General features: G+C 36.9%; 1 protein-coding gene across 1 annotated transcript in view; it reads right to left on the bottom strand.

Annotated features, from left to right (window-relative positions):
• The window catches only part of THEMIS (thymocyte selection associated), a 241,147-nt gene that overhangs the window by 89,160 nt on the left and 136,106 nt on the right, over positions 1-15,881 (bottom strand). The gene's annotated exons all lie outside the window — the stretch shown is intronic.

Below are 15,881 nucleotides of genomic sequence, written 5' to 3'. Positions count from 1 at the left end.
CTGAGATCCAGTAGAAACAAGCTACCATTTCATCTGGCTCAGAAGGCAGGGCATATGTTGATTAGGACCCAGATATGTTCCCTGGGGTAGTCACACACGCCTGGCCACACACTATGAACTCTTGTCACTACCTTCGGAGTCATCCTTCTGTTCCTTAAGAAATGACCCATGTTTGCAGCTGAGTAGTGTCCTTAGTCTGCTTCCTGTCTGTCGGAAGTTGGGGACTCAAAAGCCTTTTTATGTTTTGAGCAGTATCTGTTCCTTTCAGTCCAAGTCATTATAATTCCTTTTAAAGTATGTGGACTGTGTACAAATTATAATCAAATTCATTAGACAAAAGTGACATCCACCTATTTCTCTAGGTGGAGTCTTTCTCTATTTGGGGTTACTTGTGAAGATGCAGAAGCTCACAGCAGAGAGAGTCAGAGTCTTGTCCTTAAAATTCCTAGAAGCATTTTCTACTGAGAGGAAAAATGAGACACTCTTCCACAATTTCCTGAAATCTCAACCAAATTACAACCACAGCTTTAGTTTGATCATGAGCCTGTGGCCACAAATTCTACTGGCAGCACTCTGGGTTTGATCTCATTCCCTGAATTTTTTCCCATCACCCACAAAAATTATTTCACGCATTTTTTTTTTGCAGTTAATATTCTTCACCCCTGGCAACAAATGATCTTCTGTTTTGCCTTTCTATAATTCAATATGAATGAAATTATACAGTATTTACTCTTTAGTATTTGGTTTCTGTGGCTAAGCATAATGCTTTTGAGAGTCATTTATGTTTTTTTTTGTAAAATGACTGGTCAAACCTCTATCTCACTTTTTAATTGTGTTTGTCTTATTGTCAAGTTGTCAAGAGTTTATTAAGTGTATAACAAATTCAAGCACTTTGCCAGATATGTGTATCTCTGACATTTTCTCTCAGATTGGCCCTTTTGTTTTCATTTTCAGTAGAATATTGTGTTTTCTTTTCACCTGGTTTAAATTATTTTCTAATAATTTTCTTTGTGATTTTTGTCTTTGACCCATGCATTTTTAAAAAGTATATGAACAAATGCCTAATAACAGGGGATTTTTCTGTATAACTTTTTGTCATTTATTTCCGATCAATTTTATTGTTGCCAATGAATGTACCTCCATCATTTGTCTATGCTTCTAAATTTTTCTAGACTTTTTTATGTTCCAGCATATATTCTGTGGTAGGCAGCTCTTAAGATGATCCACCAGTCATCACTGGCTCCTGCATTCAGGTCCTTGTGTAACCCCTGACTTTGACTGCAGGCTGGATTTAGCGAATAGCTTCTAGGAAATAGAATAAGGCAGATGTGCTGGAATCTCACTTCTGAAATTAGGCTATAAAATGACTACAGCTTCTGTCTTAGATACTCTTTCTTGGACGTCTCACTTGGGGGTTGGGGGAGGGGCAAGCCAGTTGCCATTTTGGGTGACTGTCCTGTGCAGAGGCTCATGTGACTGACCTTGGAGCAGAGCATCTGGGGCTGCCCCAAGGCAGGTGAATGACCTTGAAAGCAGAATCCCTCTGAGTCAGCAATTTTGATGAGTGTAGCTCCAGCTGACATCTTAACTGCAGTAGCATCCTAAAAGACCCATAGCCAGAACCACCCAGTTAAACTGCTCCCAGATTTTTGACTTACAGAAACTGTGCCATAATGAATGTTTGTTGTTTTTACTTATTAAGTTCAGTAAAATTTGTTATGCAACAATAGATAACAAACACAGATATTGGTTATACTTCTTGGTGAATTTTCTGTTATTTGTAAGGAATGTGCATTTTTTTTTTTAAAGAAATTCTTTTAGAATGCAGTGTTCTATAAGATCACCTAGGTCAATTCGGATGATAGCTTGTTCACTTATTCTATAAGCTAAATTTTTAAAAACTTTATCATTTACTGTTAGAAGAAGTTGAAATTTTCAACTACAATTGTGGATGTCCATATTTATCTTTTTACATTAATAGGTTTTTATTTCATGTATTTTAACATTCTCTTATTAGTTGCATACACATATAAGAAGTGTAATATCTTCTTGATGAATTGATCGTTATTGTTACAAAATTTCCACCTTTATATCTGGTAATATTTCTTGCCCTAAAGTCTGTTATATAGCCTCTCCAGCTTTCTTTTGAATAACGTTTCAATTATGTATCTTTTCTCATTCTTTCACTTTTAACCTTTCTGCGTTTTTATCTTTACATTTTCTGTAGACAGCATGCAGCATTCAGTTGAGTATTTTTTACTTACATTGAAAATTTCTGCTTTTAAATTGGAGTATTTACCATTAATAAAGTGGTTATTAATCTGTTTGAGTTTAAATTTAACACCTTGGTTTTTTTCTGCTTGTTTCATTTTTACTTTTTTACTTATTTCCTGCCTTGCATTAATTGCAAATATTTTCAGATTTTGCTTTGTCTATACAATTATCTTATTAGCTTGACCTCATTTATCTATTTTTAGAGGTTGCTTTAGATTTACTATATTGATTTATAATTTATGGCAGAGATGTTTCAAATAATATTATGCCACTTTGATATATAGGCCATTCTTCATAATAATACTCGAGATATTGCATTCAGGAAAACACATTTTTCAATGAAAATTTCCAGGGCTGAAAATATAAGACAGAGAAAAGATCTGTCATATGACTATATAGCCTAATAAGGACTAAATCTTTATTCAAACAATTCTATCGTTAATTAAAAAGACAATTCTGGCTCTCTGGGATTAGCATGCTAATTACTCTTTAAGATTATGAAAACTGTTTTTAGTGCTGGACTGAGAGCTGGAAAGCAAGGGCTGCTTACCAGATGATGGATAAATACCACTGTGCTTGAGCTAGGCTTGGTTATCTACACATTCTTCCAGGCTTTCGTATTCAATTAAGAATTATTTACATGATAAAAAGAGTGGTTATTTGTTTATTACTTTTATTTGATTTTATTTTTTACTTACTTATTTATTTATTTTTCTTTTGAGATGGAGTTTCTCTCTTGTTACCCAGGCTAGAGTGCAATGGTGCGATCTTGGCTCACCACAACCTCCGCCTCCTGGGTTCAGGCAATTCTCCCGTCTCAGCCTCCCGAGCAGCTGGGACTACAGGCATGTGCCACCATGCCCAGCTAATTTTCTGTATTTTTAGTAGAGACGGGGTTTGACCATGTTGACCAGGATGGTCTCAATCCCTTGACCTCTTGATCCAACTGCCTCGGCCTCCCAAAGTACTGGGATTACAGGCGTGAGCCGCCACACCCGGCTGTTTATTACTTTTAAAACACCACTTGGGTTCTCTGAATAGAATGATTTGCTAAAGATTGCTTTTTCATTTTAGAGTACATGTGGAAAGGCCCGCAGACATCCAGAATTCTATAATTGTTTCTAGAGGGGTGAATAGGTGCTCCAACATATGAATCACAAGAATCTACTCTTTGCACAATCAAGATTGTAGGAATGCTGTTCTACTTACTGTCACAAAGGTTGGAACTTGACAAATGTACAAATGCAAAAACACGACTGGGTTAGTTTCCAGAATCTTGTTAAATGAAGATACACTTAAAGTGAATGTAGAAATCTCAATGCATTCTCAGTGCTGAAGGCATTTTTCAGCAAATGCTGGAAGAATTATTGAGTGAATAAATAATTATATGTGTGAATGTATATTTCAAAACCAGTGCTCAGACATAGCAAATCAGTCAGTACTATCTAACAAACAGAAGCAAATATAAAAGAAAGATGTCTTCAGATAATCTTCCCTATAGCACGAAATATGGAAAATGAATTTGGAAGTAAATGGATTTTTTTTAAATGAGCTAGTTTTCCTCCTTCTCAATTGTAGATGTATATATATAATCAACGAACATCTGTTTCCATTCTTTTACTGTCAACATATGTTTTTATAATTAAAATACATTATCTGTAGACAATGTGTAGTTAGGTGTCAATTTCTTTTATTCAGTCTAACAATTTCTGCCTTTTATTGAAGTGCTTACCCATTTACATTTAATGTGATTATAGACGATACCTCTTTCAGGGAATCTACATATTGGATAAATTTGAACATTTCCATGTTTAACTTTTTAAAATTTGTCAGCCCATTTAGAGCAGGCAGACATCCTATGGCATGCCACAACAGTGATTTTTTTCTTTTTTGTCATATATAAGCCATATGTTCATTAAAAGGAAGTCCCGAGAGTAATGTTTCATTTTCCTTATGTGTGCAGTTCTGTATTTTATTTTTAGTAAGTTATATATGACAGTAAGTACTTGATCCAACCTGACTATATTGAAGTGTTTATTAAAGTCTAGTCCTAAAAGTCACTCAAGTAGAAAAAAATTTTTTTTCACTAACAAAATGAAATAAATTGGAGAATAAAGAAATAATATCTGTCGATTTGCTTGAACCCAGCTTTCATTTTATGATGCTAATTTTATTATATTGCACAGAAGAAGATTCATCTAATTCAGGAGCAGTTTCATGTGTTACATCTGCAGGAGGCACATACTGAGTTAGTACAACATTCTCTCTCTCCTGAGAAATAAGGCAGAGCCTCCATGAAGAAAAATTTCTCCAGAAAACTGAAACTACAGACTGCCTACATGTTAGGATCAGTCAGTCTGTCAAAAAGATAGTTACCGAGCACATTCGGAGTTCAACATATTCCTCTAAGTGCCTGATCTCACTTACTTTTGACTTTATCATCTTTCAGAAGGAATTAAAAGCCCTTCTCCCTGACTGATCCTTCTTTAGGCATTAAACAATGATAAACTATATCTTCAAACAGAGTCTCAGTTTAGATACATTCCTGTTAACGTCACACCCTCCTCAAATCTCTCAGTGACTTCACATCGTTTGAATTTATTTTTGCATTATCCTCCAGAGACAGAGACACACGAGTAGCATTTTCAAGTCAGTATTAGGGAAGAGATGATTAGATTAACATAGTCTTCTGGATTTGCCAATCCTATGGAGTTAATCATCACTCATTACTTCACTCATTTTATTTTGCTCATTCATTTACCAAATAAAATTTTAAGTCACTGAAAAATACACTATATCTCACAGAATAAAATACCCTCTCTGATTTAAAGAGCTCCAGTGAAAAACAGTATTTCTAATGTGGTGTAGTAAGTGCTATAATATGGGTATGTATTGAAGCTCAAAATTCCTTTTTATCAAAAATAGTGGAGCTTGTCAATCTGCAAATCAAATTAGTTAAAGCTGCATAATATAGAAAACATTTCATGACCTCTCTGGCCTTTAGTTGCTCCACCCGTAAGAGACATTTAAATGAGACCACCTGTAAAGCTTAATGTTCTAATTATACTGTTTTATATAGCTTCAATTTTCCTAATAGTTAAAAGATTTCTGTTTCATAAGGAACAGCTCTAAAAGTATACTTCTCCTATGATAACTTTTCCATCAAAAATGTATCTCCTCTGAATAACCTTGTTAATTTTCTGTCTCATTACTCTGTCTAATATTGACAGTGGGGTGTTAAACTCTGCCACTATTTATTGTGTGGGAGTCTAAGTCTCGAAGAACTTGCTTTATGAAGCCGGGTGCTCTTGTATTAGGTACATGTATATTTAGTATAGTTAGCTCTTCCTGTTGCATTGATCCCTTTATCATTATGTAATGCACTTGTCTTTTGTGATTTTGGTTGGTTTGAAGTCTGTTTTATCAGAGATTAGGATTGCAATCCCTGCTTTTTTTTTTTTTTTTTTTTTTTGCCTTCCATTTGCTTGGTAAATCTTGCTCTATCCCTTTATTTTGAGCCTATGTGTGTCTTCGTATGTGAGGTGGGTCTCCTGAATGCAGCACACTGATGGGTCTTGACTCATTTTCCAACTTGCCAGTCCGTCTTTTACTTGGGACATTTAGCCCATTTACGTTTAAGGTTAATATTGTTTTGTGTGATTTTGATCCTGCTATTATAATGCTAGCTGGTTATTTTGCTCATTAGTTGATGCAGTTTCTTTATACAAATGATCTTTATAATTTGGTATATTATTGCAGTGGCTGGTACCAGTTTTCCTTTCCATATTTAGTGCTTCCTTCAGGAGCTCTTGTTAGGCAGTACTGGTGTTGACAAAATCTCTCAGCATTTGCTTATCTGTAAATAATTTTTTTGGCTGGATATGAAATTCTAGGTTGAAAATTATTTTCTTTAAGAATGTTGAATATTGGCACCAGTCTCTTCTGGCTTGTAGGATTTCTGCAAAGGAATCCACTGTTAGTCTGATGGGCTTCCCTTTGTGGGTAACTAGACCTTTCTCTCTAGCTGTGCTTAACACTTTTTCCTTCATTTCAACCTTGGTGAATCTGACAATTATGTGTCTTGGGGTTGCTCTTCTCAAGGAGTATCTTGGTAGTGTTTTCTGTATTTCCTGAATTTGCATGTTGGCCTGCCTTGCTAGGTTGGGGAAGTTCTCCTGGATAACATCCTGAAGACTGTTTTCCAACGTGGTTCCTTTCTCCCTGTCAGTTTCAGGTACACCAGTCAATTGTAGGTTTGGTCTTTTCACATAGTCCCATATTTCTTTGAGGCTTTGTTCATTCCTTTTTATTCTATTTTTCTCTAATCTTGTCTTTACACTTTATTTTATTAAGTTGTTCTTCAAATCTCTGATATCCTTTCTTCTGCTTAATTGATTCAGCTATTGATAGATATTTGTATATGCCTCACAAAGTTCTTGTGCTATGTTTTTCAGCTCCATCAGGTCACTTATGTTCTTCTCTAAACTGGTTATTCTAGTTAGCAATTCCTCTAACCTTTTTTCAAGATTCTTAGCTTCCTTGCATTGGGTTAGAACATGCTCTTTTAGCTCAGCGGAGTCTGTTATTACCCACCTTCTGAAGCCTACTTCTGTCAGTTCATCAAACTCATTCTCTGTCTAGTTTTGTTCCCTTGCTGGTGAGGAGTTGTAATCCTTTAGAGGAGAAGAGGCTTTCTGGTTTTTGGAATTTTCAGCTTTTTTGCACTGTTTTTTTTCCTCATCTTCGTGGATTTATATACCTTTGGTCTTTGATATTGGAATCTTTGGGTGGTTTTCTATGTGGATGTACTTTCTGTTAATGTTGATGCTATCCCATTTTGTTTGCTAGTTTTCCTAACAGTTGGGTCCCTCTGCTGCAGGTCTACTGGAGTTTGCTGGAGGTCTACTCCAGACCCTGTTTGCCTGGGTATCACCAGAAGAGGCTGCCGAAGAGCAAAGATTGCTACCTGTTTCTTCCTCTGTAAGCTTTGTCCCATAGGGGCACCTGCCAGATGCCAGCTGGAGCTCTCCTGTATGAAGTGTCTGTTGACCCCTGCTGGGAGGTGTTTCCCAGTCAGGAGGCATGGGGGTCAGAGTCCCAATTAAGGAGGCAGTCTGTCCCTTAGCAGAGCTCGAGCACTGTGCTGGGAAATCTACTGCTCTCTTCAGAGCCGGCTGGCAGGAACATTTAAGTCTCCTGAAGCTGCACCAATAATATGCCCTGCCCAGAGAGGAGGAATCTAAGAGGCTGTCTGACTACAGCAGCTTTGCAGAGCTGCAGTGGGCTCTACTCAGTTTGAACTTCTTGGCAGCTTTGTTTACACTGTGAGGGGAAAACTGCCTACTCAAGCCTCAGTAATGATGGATGCCCCACCCCCTCCAACAAGCTGGGGCATCCCAGGTTGACTTCAGACTGCTGTGCCGGCAGCAAGAATTTCAAGAGAATTTCAAGCTAATGGATCTTAGCTTGCTGGGCTCCACAGAGGTGGGAATCCACTGAGCTAGACCACTTGGCGCCCTGGCTTCAGCCCCCTTTTCAGGGGAGTGAACGATTCTGTCTTCCTGGCTTTCCAAGTACCACTTCGGTACACACACACACACAAATCCTACAGCTAGCTTGGTGTCTGCCCAAAGGATGACCCAGTTTTGTGCTTGAAAACCAGGTCCCTGGTGGTGTAGGCATCTGAGGTAATCTCCTGGTCTGCGGGTTGCAAGGACTGTGGGAAAAGGGTTATATCCAGGCTGGAATGCACTGTTCCTCACAGCACAGTCCCTCAGAACTTCCCTTGGATAGGGGAGGAAGTTCCTCAACCCCTTGCACTTTCTGGGTGAGGCAACATCCCACCCTGCTTTGGCTCAGTCTTTGTGGGCTGCATCCACTATCCAACCAGTTCCAATAAGATGAGCCTGGTACCTCAATTGTGAATACAGAAATCACCCACCTTATGCATTGATCTTGCTGGGAGCTGCAGACCAGAGCTGTTCCTATTCGGCCACTCCACCTCCTCTTCCATGCTCATGGACAGGAAGAATCAATATAGTGAAAATGGCCATACTGCCCAAAGTAATTTATAGATTCAATGCTATCCCCATCAAGGTACCATTGACTTTTTCACAGAATTAGAAAAAACAACTTTAAATTTCATATGAAACTAAAAAAGACACCAGATAGCCAAGACAATACTAAGCAAAAAGAACAAAGTTGGAGGCATCACACTACCTGACTTCAAACTATACTACAAGGCTACAGTAACTAAAACAGCATGGTACTGGTACCAAAGCATATACATAGACCAATGGAACAAAACAGAGGCCTCAGAACTAATGCCACACATCTACAACCATCCAATCTTTGACAAACCTGACAAAAACATGCGATGGGGAAAGAATTTCCTATTTAATAAATGCTGTTGGGAAAACTGGCTAGCCATATGCAGAAAACTGAAACTGGACCCCTTCCTTACATCTTATACAAAACTTAAGTCAAGATGGATTAAAGACTTAAAAGCAAGACCTAAAACCATAAAAACCCTAGAAGAAAACCGAGGCTATGCCATTCAGGACATAGGCATAGGCAAGGACTTCATGACTAAAACACCAAAAGCAATGGCAACAAAAGCCAAAATTGACAAATAGGATCTCATTAAACTAAAAAGCTTCTGTACAGCAAAAGAAACTATGTTCACAGAGTGAACAGACCCCCTACAGATTGGGAGAAAATTTTTGCAATCTATTCATCTGACAAAGGGCTAATATCAAGAATCCACAAAGAATTTAAACAAATTTACAAGAAAGAAACAACCCCATCAAAACATGGGCAAAGGACATAAACAGATACTTCTCCAAAGAAGACATTTAAGAGGCCACCAGACATGAAAAAAACCTCATCATCACTGGTCAGTAGAGAAATACAAATAAAAACCTCAATGAGATATCATCTTGTCAGTTAGAAAGATGATCATTAAAAAGTCAGGAAACAACAGATGCTGGAGAGGATGTAGAGAAATAGAATGCTTTTACACTGTTGGTGGGAGTGTAAATTAGTTCAACTCTTGAGGAAGACAGTGTGGTGATTCTTCAAGGATCATATGACCCAGCAATCCCATTACTGGGTATATATGCAAAGGATTATAAATCATTCTTACTATAAAGACACATGCACATGTATGTTTATTGTAGCACTGTTCACAATAGCAAAGATTTGGAACCAACCCAAATGCCCATCAACGATAGACTGTATGAAGAAAATGTGGCACATATACACCATGGAATACTATGCAGCCATAAAAAGGGATGAGTTCATGTCCTTTGCAGGTACATGAGTCAAGCTGGAAACCATCATTCTCAGCAGAAAAACCAAACACCATATGTTCTCACTTACAAGTGGGAGTTGAACAATGAGAACGCATGGACACAGGTAGGGGAACATCACACACTGGGGCATGTTGGGGGTGGGAGTCTAGGGGAAGGATAGCATTAGGAGAAATACCTAATGTAGATGACGGGTTGATGGGTGTGGCCAACCATCATGGCATGTGTATACCTATGTAACAAACCTGCATGCTCTGCACATGTATCCCGGAACTTAAAGTATTAAAAAATATTATCTCCCCTATTTCCATTTCCCCTTCTTCCAGCAAAGTCCAAACTCTCATTTAGGCTACATCCCTCTTGCTTCTCAGTCCACATGAACTGAATGAAGTACATACCTATTTCCAGAGCAGAATGTGTAATCTTGACCAGTCCATCAGCATGTAACATCCTCTGGGACATGCATACACAGACACAATTCAGGGATTCATACATTACCCAAACAGGCCAATCGCAGGAAACAAAACCCAGTTCTGTGGCTTCCATTTGAGTCATTGTTGAAGCAGAAATGTTCCTTTTGTTTCTTAATGACATGGTTCTGAAAATACTGAATCCTATAATGGAACTGTGAATGGAACTACCCAGATGAGGTAGAGCTGAGGGCTGAGGTGGAGTCTTTTGATGAGCTCTTTAAACCAGCATTTCTGAAAGAGCTCAACCCCTGCACTTCTCAGATTATATGTACACATATGTACTTTAAAAAAAAACTTAGGCCTGTTTGAGATGAGATTTCTGTCTCTAACAACTGAAAGAGCCCTAACTTTCATGAGGTTTACCTATACAGGCATTCTAATTCCAAATCTTCAAATAGCAAAGGCAATTACACTAACTATATCTATGTCTTTTTACCCATCTACCTACCTACTTATCTATCTACTTACTTATCATCTGTTTATCTACCTACCTACCTATCATTACCTACCTAATCTATTATCTACCTACCTATTCTATTATCTACCTACCTATCTTTCATCTGTCTATCTATCATCTATCCATCCATCTTTATCTATTTATCTATCACCTACCTGTAAACTATTTGTCTATCTTTCTATCTCATATCCATGGTATACAGGAACAATTATATAAAACTGAATTGAAATTTTGGTCCTTAAGAAAGAATACTTTCTCCAGATTGATACATTTAATTAGAAAGTTTTGTGTGGAGTATATTTCTCTTCTTTAGATCTTATTTGTTTTCATCTTTACCATGTAAAATAATTACAAACATATAATAATTAAAATATCTCAGTTCACTTTTAAAGTTAAAGAACAAGTCATGAACTGGGATAACCATATTTTTCTGCTGATTCAAAATTAAGAGCCTTAAGAATTCTACAAATATAGACACAAAACTAAGAATATCTTTAATGAAGTAACTCATTATTTGAGTACTATGCTTAATATTATTTTAAATAATATTAATGTCATTTAGAACAGAGGGCAAACAACTACCTATTTTTCATAATTATTGTTAAATATTCAATATTAGTCATTGTAATTAGATATTATACTCATTAAAGAAATTCCCATTTTCTTACTCTGACAGGCTCAAGTTTGCTGACATTTAAGGCACTGAAAATATCTTATCTTCTCACACGCATTTTCTCTTAGTTAGAGATCTGTTTAGGAAGGAACTTTATTTATCATTAAAAGTTTAAATATTTCATAAAACATTAATGACTTTGATAGCTCTAGGTATTCAATAAAATATTTTGCACTTTTTTATTTGTGTCCTGGGACAATTCTTTCAAAAAGTGAAATTTTATAAGCCACACTGATAAAAGTAAGTAAATAAATGTGGCATTCTTATTTTTCTCAGGTAACAGAAAGCAAAATTACCCTGTTCCAGTCTACATATTTGAACAGGAAGTGGAATCATAATATCTTCAACAGTCTGGCCATCAGTTATTGTTCCAAAAAGCTTTAGGAATATTCTGTGTAATGGAATGTAAAACATTATCAACAGCTATGGTCTGAAACACTGTGGAATAGAATCTCTAAAACTTTGTAGCTAGATAAAACAATTCAGAAAAATAAAAGGTGAATATAAAACCAAATTTTGGGGAAAAATACAGGGCCAGTTTGTTGATATCTAACCTTACGTATTTAAAATGAAACTACTGATACTGACAGCCAGTGTTGGTTGAATATTCAATATGTACTAGGAACTATTCTAAGTGCTTTTCTTGAATGAGCTTTCTTAAGCCTCACAACGATTCTCTGAAGCATGTTACTATACTTGTTTTAATAATTAGAAAATTGAGAAAAAGGAATATTAAATAATTTGCAAAGACCAACAGCATAAAAGCAATGGTCACTAGCAAGATTTGTCAGAATCAACTTTTGCAGAACTCTAGAAACTAATTAAAAAGAAGTCTTTAAAAGTGACTAAATCTTGATAAGAATGTGAGCTTTGTGATGTTGTGAATTGTCCTATAGCAATTCTCCTCAGCTCCATGACAGCCTTGAAGACCGGCAGCCTTGCAATCACAGTAGCTGTGAGGAAAAGCAACTTGAGGGGACACTGGGTTTGGAACTCTTCAAAAAACTCCATTTCTAGAGCATTGCCACTATGTAGCTGTTAGGAATCTTCCTTAAAAAAAAAAAAAAAGTCCTTTTCTAGGACTTGTCTTTACTTGAGCTGACTCCACACTGTCTCCAGGAATAGCCATATCAAAGAATCAGCAGCAATTATTAACCATTGCATCTTCCAGAGGCTGTGATAGTAATTGTGGCAATCAAGAAGCAAGATATAGGTTATTTTTTCATATGCTAAATTCCCCCAACTTTCTTGCTTATCTCTGTCTCTTTCCAGCACCCTTGCATAAACATGCATGCATGTGCGTGCACACACACACACACACACACACACCCCACCTTCTTCCTTTAGCCAGAAAACTTGCATAGATCTACTCATGCACATAAAGGGCCTCAGAGATCACTAGTCCACTAGGCCTGCTGTCAAGGTGAATCTAGTCTGCTCCTAGCTGACACCCTGCTGTACCCATGTCACCATGTACTTTGCATAACATCACTTTATCTTGGTATGTTTCAAAGAAATTCAAACCTACCACTACCACCAGGGAAATGCTTATCTGTATCTCAACTGTCCTTCAAGTATGTGTGTGTAAAGAACTCTATACGGTACACAGATTATTACTAGCATCTCTTTTTTGAATGTATCATGGAGAACACATGATATACAGAATATTTTGACAACTGATACCATAAAAATGATTCCTATTTTTCATCATTACAAACATCGACACGGCAAAATAGATACAGGCTAATAAAGGAATGATATCTGTATTAAGTCTAAATACCCACTCCATTTATAAGCTAAAAAGTCAGCCTGCCACAGTGATAGATATGCAGATAGGTAGGTGGGTAGGTAGGTAGATAAATAGATAGATAGATACACAGATAGATGCTATTCTGGCAATAAACAAAAAGTTATCACCACTGATTTTACAGAAATACAAACTACCATCAGAGAATACTGTAAACACCTCTACGCAGGTAAACTAGAAAATCAAGAAGAAATGGATAAATTCCTGGGCACAAACACGCTTCCAAGACCAATATCCCTGATGAAAATCAGTGTGAAAATCCTCAGTAAAATACTGGCAAAACTAATCCAGCAGCACATCAAAAACTTCATCCACCACGATCAAGTTGACTTCATCCCTGGGATGCAAAGCTGGTTCAACATATGCAAAACAATAAATGTAATCTATCACATAAACAGAACCAATGACAAAAAGCAAATGATTGTCTCAGTAGAGGCAGAAAAGGCCTTCGACAAAATTCAACAGAACTTTATGCTAAAAATTCTCAATAAACTAGGCATTGCTGTAACGTATCTCAAAATAATAAGAGCTATTTATGACAAACCACAGCCAATATCATACTGAATGGGCAAAAGCTGGAAGCATTCCCTTTGAAACCTGGCACAAGACAAGGATGCCCTCTCTCATCACTCATACTCAACATAGTATTGGAAGTTCTGGCCAAGGCAATCAGGCAAGAGAAAGAAATAAAGGGTATTTAAATAGAAAGATAGGAAGTCAAATTGTCTCTGTTTGCAGATGACATAAATTTATATTTAAAAGACCCCATCATCTCAGCCCAAAATCTCTTCAAGCTGATAAGTAACTTCAGCACAGCCTCAGGATACAAAATCAATGTGCAAAAATCATAAGCATTCCTATACACCAATAATTGACAGAGAACCAAATCATGCATGAACTCCCATTCACAATTGCTACAAATAGAATAAAATACTTAGGAATACAAGTTAGAAAGGATGTGAAGGACCTCTTCAAGGAGAAAGTACAAACTACAAGGAAATAAGAGAGGACACAAACAAACAAATAAAAAAAAAATTCCATGCTCAGGGATAGGAAGACTCAGTATCGTGAAAATGGTCACACTGCCTAAAATAATTTATAGATTCAGTGCTATCCCCATCAAGGTACCATTGACTTTCTTCACAGAATTAGGAAAAACTATTTTAATTTCCTATGGAACCAAAAAAGAGCCTAGATAACCAAGATGATTCTAATCGAAAAGAACAAAGCTCAAGGCATCATGCTACCTGACTTCAAATTATACTACAAGGCTACAGTAACTAAAACAGCATGATACTGGTACCAAAATACACACACACACACACACACACACACACACACACACACACACATATATATATATATATATATATATATATATGTATGTATACACACACACACACACACACACACACCCCAGTGGAACAGAACAGAGGCCTCAGAAATAATGCCACACATCTACAACCATTTGATCTTTGACAAATCTGACAAAAACAAGCAATGGGGAAAGAACTCCCTATTTAATAAATGATGTTGGGAAAACTGGCTAGCCATATTCAGAAAACTGAAACTGGACCCCTTCCTCACATCTTAGACAAAAACTAACTCAAGATGGATTAAAGACTTAAAAGAGACCTAAAACCATAAAAACCCTAGAAGAAACCCTAGGCAACAACTTCATATAAGGTTTATCCTTCTTTACACCTTATACAAAAATTAACTCAGGATGAATTAAAGACTTAAATCTAAGACCTAAAACCATAAAAACCCTAGAAGAAAACCTAGGCAATACCATTCAGGACATAGGCATGGGCAAAGACTTCATGACTAAAACACCAAAAGCAATGGCAACAAAAGCCAAAATTGACAAATGAGATCTAATTAAACTAAAGAGCTTCTGTACAGCAAAAGAAACTATCATCAGAGTGAACAGGAACCTACAGAGTGGGAGAAAAATTTTGCAATCCATCCGTCTGACAAAGGGCTAATATCCAGAATCTACAAAGAACTTAAACAAATTTACAGGAATAAAACAAAACCACATCAAAAAGTGGGCAAAGGATATGAACAGACACTTCTCAAAAGAAGACATTTATGTGGCCAACAAACATATGCAAAAAAGCTCATCATCACTGGTCATTATGGAAATGCAAATCAAAATTACAATGAGATACCATCTCATGCCAGTTAGAATGGTGATTCTTAAAAAGTCAGGAAACAGCATATGCTAGAGAGGATGTAGAGTAATAGGAATGTTTTTACACTGTTGGTGGGAGTGTAAGTTAGTTCCACCATTGTGGAAGACAGTGTGGTGATTCCTCAAGGGTCTAGAACCAGAAATACCATTTGACCCAGCAATCCCATTACTGGGTATATATGCAAAGGATTATAAATCATTCTTACTATAAAGACACATGCACATGTATGTTTACTGCAGCACTGTTCACAATAGCAAAGATTTGGAACCAACTCAAATGTCCATCAGTGATACATGGGATAAAGGAAATGTGGCACATATATACCATGGAATACTACACAGCCATAAAAAGGATGAGTTCATGTCCTTTGAAGGGACATGGATGAAGCTGAAAACCACCATTCTCAGTACACTAACACAAGAACAGAAAATCAAACACTGCATATTATCGCTCATAAGTGGGAGTTGAACAATGAGAACACGTGAACACACAGAGGGGAACATCACACATTGAGGCTTGTCATGGGTAGGGGGCAAGTGGAGGGATAGCATTAGGAGAAATACCTAATATAGATGATGGGTTAAATGGTTGCAGCAAATCACCATGACACATGTACACCTATATAATAGACCTGCACATTCTAAACATGTATCCCAGAACTTAAAGTGTAATAATATATATATATATAT

Source organism: Saimiri boliviensis, chromosome 4 (assembly GCF_048565385.1).
Source record: "Saimiri boliviensis isolate mSaiBol1 chromosome 4, mSaiBol1.pri, whole genome shotgun sequence".
NCBI lineage: Eukaryota > Metazoa > Chordata > Mammalia > Primates > Cebidae > Saimiri > Saimiri boliviensis.
The sequence above is the reverse complement of the archived record's forward strand: the minus strand, read 5'-3'. Positions and strand labels throughout refer to the sequence as shown.